Consider the following 5,763-nt stretch of genomic DNA (forward strand, 5'->3'; position numbering starts at 1 on the left):
AAATTTAAAATCCATGTGATTAAGAGAAAAAAGTACAAAATAAGGATGGCAAACTAGAGACATAGCAAGTATATTATAAAAGCAACAGGGTGCACGGCCCACAGAAAAAATATAGGGATAGGGAGCTTGATGAAAGCAGACATAGAAACCGAATTTGAAAACCCAAGGTATTAAGGGGAGTAAGGACTAAAAAATAGGGAGAGCAAACTAAATAAATGAAGACACAGACAGAAAATTTAAACAGCAAGGGTGCTACTGAAAAATGTGAGGAATAATTTTTGAAAGACAGCAAATGGAAAAGGCAGGCATAGAAAGAACATTTTTAAAGCAATACGCAATAGGGAACTAAAGCGCCCCAGGACTACAGCTCCCAGCACGCTGCGAAAGGCACCTTCCCCTCTGCCCGAGCTGGCAGGGGCACCGCGCCCCGCCCGCCGGTGCACCCGGTAGCTCCCCGAGCAGCCAGCGCAGCCGCGGGCAGCTCCCGCCGGCGGCTCCGACGCGGCGCCGCACCCCCACCGCTCCTCGCCTCCGACACGGACCCGGCTGGCCAGGCTGCCCCCCAGCAGCTCCTGCCGCCCGCCTCCGACACGGTGCCCGGCGGCCCCCCGGCAGGCACGGCTGCTCTCCTTGGGGCTTTCCCCAGGACCCCCCAAGTCGGTCACCCCCCTACATCCCCCCCGGTCACTTTCTCCTTTGCTGCAGCCGGAGCTCGGCGACGGCTCCGCTCCTCCCTCGGCTCGCACTGGCCCCTCCACAGCCACCCGGGGCACGGCAGCACCGGCACGCCCACCGGCAGCTACCCCATTAAAGGGAGGGGCCGTAGCCATCAGCCCCACTACCTGCACCTGCGGCTTCTCCACCCCCAGCCTACAGCTGGAGCCCAGCAGGAACAGGGGGCCATCTCCTGAGCCGGGAAGTGAGTCTCTTCCTCCCCTGGGGTCCGTCACAGCCCCTTGTCCCACGCAAAGGAAGCACAGACACAGGCGGGAAGGCAAAAGAGACAATGGGTGTTTATTCAGTCACACACCGAATGAATCTGGGGAACGGGTCTGCTCTGAGCTTCGGTGCCCCCTACGCTCCCCCTGCCCCTCCGACACCTCGGCAGTCCGTCCTGGAGCTGCGCCCGTCGGTCCAGCGGAGAACAGTCAGTCAGTCGGCTCCTGGAACGATGCGCTGCTGGGCAGTGGCTGCCAAAAATGAGGAGCAAGGTGCAGGATGCTACAAGACAGGAGAAAAATGACAGATGGCTGGACAGTGGCGGTGTAACGAGAAAGCACAAAGCAGGGAAAGGGACAGCGAGAGAAGGATAGGGACAGGCAGTTCCACAGAGATGGAGAAAAAAGCAGCATGGAGAGACAAAGAGCAGTAGCAGAAAGAAGATGCAAAAAAAAAAAAAAAAAAAAAAAAAAAAAAAAAAAAAGCCCTGCAGCATGACAGAGGAAAAAAGAATAGGGGCAGGGACCCAAACGAAGAGAGATGAGAAAATGGAATGGAATAGACATGGAGAAAGCAGCAGATCTGTGACATGCTACAGAGCCGAGAAGAAAGGCCTAGAATCAAGGGACAAGGAGCCACACAGAGAGCGGCAAAGCAAAAATACTGACAGGCTATGGGACAGAGAAGGAGGAAAGCAAAACTAGTAACTGGGAGCTGAACAGAAAGAGGGGAAGAAGGAAAAAAATGCCACGGGCTGCAGGGCAGAAAGAGGGAGGACCTAAAAGATGCGGACAAGTCAGAGAGAGGTGGAGAAAGAAGGTACACAAGAGCAGAAAAAAAAAATAATCGTAGCAGTGTGGGAAAGAGAGGGAGCCAGGGGAGGGCCCAGGATGCAGAAGAGGGGTGACAGGGCCCCGAGGGCCCAGGACTCACCGCCGCTCTCACTCTCGGTGCTGCCGGGAGACTTTGACACTTCAGATGTTTCTCTCTCCCCTTCTTCTTCCGTAACTCCAATCATTTGGCTCTCCTCCACCTGAGAGAAAATGCATGTGGGTGTCTTAGAACTCATACGAGATGCAGCTTCCTAGACAAGAAGCCTCACTGCACACTATATGCAGGAATAGGACAGAGAAAAAGAGAGAATATGATGAGTGGGAAGCAGAACACACGGACCGAGACAGAACTTTAATCAGTGGAATAAACAAGGCAGGAAAGAGAGATAAAGACAGGGAAGAAGCCAGAAGGGCCCTTCTGGCCTCTACTTGCACCCCCCGGCCTCCCACCCCTCTGCAGCCTCCCACCCCTTTCCGGCCTCCTTTTTTTTCTGGCCTCTACTCTCGCCCCCGGCCTCCCACCCCTTTCCGACCGCCTTTTTTTTCTGGCCTCTAATCCCCCCTCCTCGGCCCCCCCCCCCAGCCTCCCACCCCTTGTCAGCCTCCTACCTCCCATTTTGCTGGCCTCTACTTAATTCAGCTTTCCACCCCTCTGCAACCTCCTACCTCTTTCCAGCCTCTCCTTCCCACCCACCACTCCCCCCCCCCCCCCCCAGCTTCCCACCCTTTTTCAGCCTCCCACCCCCATCCCACCGAGTGCATGACACACTGACAGAGGGAGAAAAAGGACAGGGAACAGGAAAAAAGGGACTAAGAAACAAAGAAAGGGTCAGACGAAGAAGGGGGTGGTTAGGGTTGGAACCCCAACACAAACCAGCAAGGGGCTAGAGGACAGAGAGAGAGAAGAAGAGAAGAAAGGACCAGGAAGCAGGATAGAGAAGGAAAGGCAAAAATGGGAGAGCCGGCTGGACAGGGAGGTACATCAAGAACAACCAGACAGGCAGCAGGACAGACACACAGACACAGAAAAACCAGGGGACAGGAACCAGGACAGAGGGACAGTGAGAGGAAACAAGGGCCAGGGAGCAGGACAGCAGGGGAGAAAGAAGCACTGTGGCAGCACTGTAGAAAGAGAAGGAAGAAAGGCCAGAAGAAGGATGGGGAATGGTAGAGAAGGGAAAGTGAAGGACAAGGAGCAGGACAGATTGTCAGAGAAAGGGAGTGGGACAAGGTGATACTGAGAGAGAAAAAGGGGACAGGGGGGCAGGATAAAGTGAAAGACAGGCAAAAATAAGAGACAGGGGAGCAGGACAGAGACAGAGGGGGAAAAGCCTCAGCTGGGCAGCAGGAGAGAGAGGCGGAGAAGGGAAAAAACAGCACCGGGCTGAGGGACAGTGAGGGAGGAATTAAAAAACAGACACAGGGAGCAGGACAAAACAGAGAGAGAAAAAGGACAGAGAGCAGGACAGCATGGGGGGGGGGGAGCAACCGTGACCGGCAGTGGGAGAGAGGTATGGAGAAAGAAAACAATACCGAGGAAGAGAGAAAGGAAAGAAGGGACAGCTAACTGCACGGGGGGACAGAGAAATAAAAGATGGGAGAGGGAATGGCACAGAGAGAGAAAGGCAGAAAAAACAGCAAGAGGAAGCAGGGCACAAGTACAGCAAGAGGAAAAAGGACAGGGATCTGGACAGAGATGGAGAAGAAAGCAGCAGGGATAGAGGAAGAGAGACAGAAAAAGCAGGGCACATTAAGGATAGATCAGGACAGCAGCAGGACAGAAATGGCGAAAAAAACCTGGGATGGTCACCAGGACACAGAGGAATAGCAATACGGGCAGGGATTGGGACAAAGGGATAGAGTGAGATACAACAGGACAGGAAGCAAGACAGAGCAACAGACCAGAACAACAACAACAAGAGAGGAAGAGACCATGAGAAGCACAGGGTGCTGAAGAAAGAAAGAGAGGTATATTAGAAACCTTGCAAAGAGACAGAGTACAGGGCGAATAATAAAAAAAAAAAGGGGGGGGCCAGGAAACACCACAAAGGGTCAGAGAGAGTAAGAGATGAACAGGAAGGAGAATGGGAACAGAGAGGTACACAATGAAAAAAACAGCCAGCAATAGTGAGCAAGACAAGATGATACAGAGAAAAAGAGAAGAAAGGAGGGAGAAAGCTAAGAAGGCACAGACACAGGGCGGCACGTTCATGTGCAGAGAACAAAAGAACGCCAGGGAACAGGCCAGAGAAATTGTGGAGGGAGAAAAAGAGGAAGAGGGAGCAGGACACCAACACAGACAGAAGAAGTACAGAGAAGGAAAACCAAAAGAAAACACAGCAGCATGGGAAAGAGATGGGGCCAAAGGAGGGCCCAGGATGCAGAAGCGGGGTGACAGGGCCTCCCCAAGGGCCCAGGACTCACCGCAGCTCTTGCTCTCACTGCTGCCAGGAGACTGCCACTTCAGACGCTTGTCTCTTCACTTTCTCCTCCATAACTCCAGTCGCTTGGCCTTCCTCCACCTAAGAAAAACCACGCATTTCTCACAGCTCTCACACGATGAGGTTCCCTAGACACGTAGCCTTGCTCGCTTGCACGCTGCACAGCCGTCCAGCGCTGCTGGCGACACATACAGACCCTGCAGCGCACGCTGGAGGCCTGGCCTGCTGCGGGCTACCAAGACGGAGCAGCCTTCCTCACCCTCACCTTCCTCACCTCACAGCGGGAGACAGCTGCCAGCCAGATGGCCTTCGATTTCTTCTTCTTCACCTTTCTCTGGCCTGTCCAGCTTCAGCCGCAGCAGCTCCTGTCCGCAGCCACTCAGCGCTCCACCTCTCCCTTTTCGCCCCCACGCCGCCAGGAGAGTGAGGCCCAGCACACGCAGCCCACACAAGCCTGGAGCGGGCACAGCCAACGGCATCCCCAGGGCAGGAACGGACAAACGCGTCCTCAGCGCGGCCCCTGCCACAGAGAAAGAAGCAGCGGCGACCGCGTTAAGGGAGACTGAGGCACGCTCGAGGCCCAGCGTGCCGCCCGCACCACGGGCCTTGGGGGAGGCCGGGGCTCCGGGACAGGCTTCAGGGAACGTGCTCGAGCTAGGGGCAGTCGCAGAGGGAGAGGGGGCCAGGGGAGCGCTGGCGAGATAGGAAGGTGACCGGCATCTGCGCCTGGGGGGTGCCCGTCTCCTTCCCCTCTTCCCTTCCGCCACCTCCCGCCTCTGGCCTCGGGGCTGCCCGCACCCGGCTCGCCTTCAGCGCACCAGCAGCCTGCCGCAGCGGGCGGCTCGAAGCTTCCCGTCCCACCACCCTCGGGCAGCCAGGAGACATCCCCGCACCCGCCGGAGAGGAACCCGCGCCTCACCGGTGGCCTCTCTTCTCCCCCGCGGCCGCGAGACCCACCATCAGGGCGCCGCACCCATTCTGCTCGGGGGCACCGCGCACGCGCCACACGCCGACGGCGCGCCGGAGGGACCAGTCCCTGCGCGGAACGCCGGGCTACAGTACGGCGCTGCGGCCAGGAGGCGGCGGGGGCGCTGCTGCGGTTCCGCGCGGTGCCGGCGCTGCGGGACGGCTCTTCGCGCCTGGTGCGGCCGCGGAGTTTCGTTACCAGAAGCTGCGGCGAGCGCGCAGGCCCCGCAGCGCCGTTACCGGCGGGCGGCAGCGCGGAGGATGTTGATTTGCGTCGCGTGCCACAAATTAAAAAGTAGCGACAGCGAGCTAAAACGGAGACATAGGAAGAAAATCTAAAAAAGCAATGGCACTAAGGAAAAACGAGAAAAAGTAATTAAAAAATGAAGGCGGCAAACGAGATTAAAGTAGAAAATTTAAAAAACAGTGGAGATTAGGGATATAAAGGGAAAAAATTAGAAAATAGGGACAGCAAACTAAAACACAGACATAGAAAGTGACTCTAAAAAGCGAAGGAACTAAGGAAAGACAAACAATAAATCCAGTGAAAGGGATAACAGTAGAAAATTTAAAGAACAACAGGC

The 5,763-nt window shown here is 55.8% G+C and overlaps 1 long non-coding RNA gene across 2 annotated transcripts; it reads right to left on the bottom strand.

The window, feature by feature from the left end:
* Positions 1-989: 989 nt before the first annotated feature.
* LOC142363103 (uncharacterized) lies at positions 990-5,273 on the bottom strand. 2 transcript variants are annotated; one of them, XR_012765498.1, is made up of 5 exons: positions 5,171-5,273; positions 4,488-4,733; positions 4,197-4,294; positions 1,873-1,972; positions 990-1,221 (listed from the first exon to the last, which is right to left on the bottom strand). It is a non-coding gene; the product is annotated as an uncharacterized LOC142363103 (long non-coding RNA). The 2 variants fall into 2 exon arrangements; XR_012765497.1 differs by having other exon boundaries at positions 5,133-5,240.
* Between the last annotated feature and the right edge of the window lie 490 nt (positions 5,274-5,763).

Source organism: Opisthocomus hoazin, chromosome 14 (assembly GCF_030867145.1).
Source record: "Opisthocomus hoazin isolate bOpiHoa1 chromosome 14, bOpiHoa1.hap1, whole genome shotgun sequence".
NCBI classification, from domain to species: Eukaryota; Metazoa; Chordata; class Aves; order Opisthocomiformes; family Opisthocomidae; genus Opisthocomus; species Opisthocomus hoazin.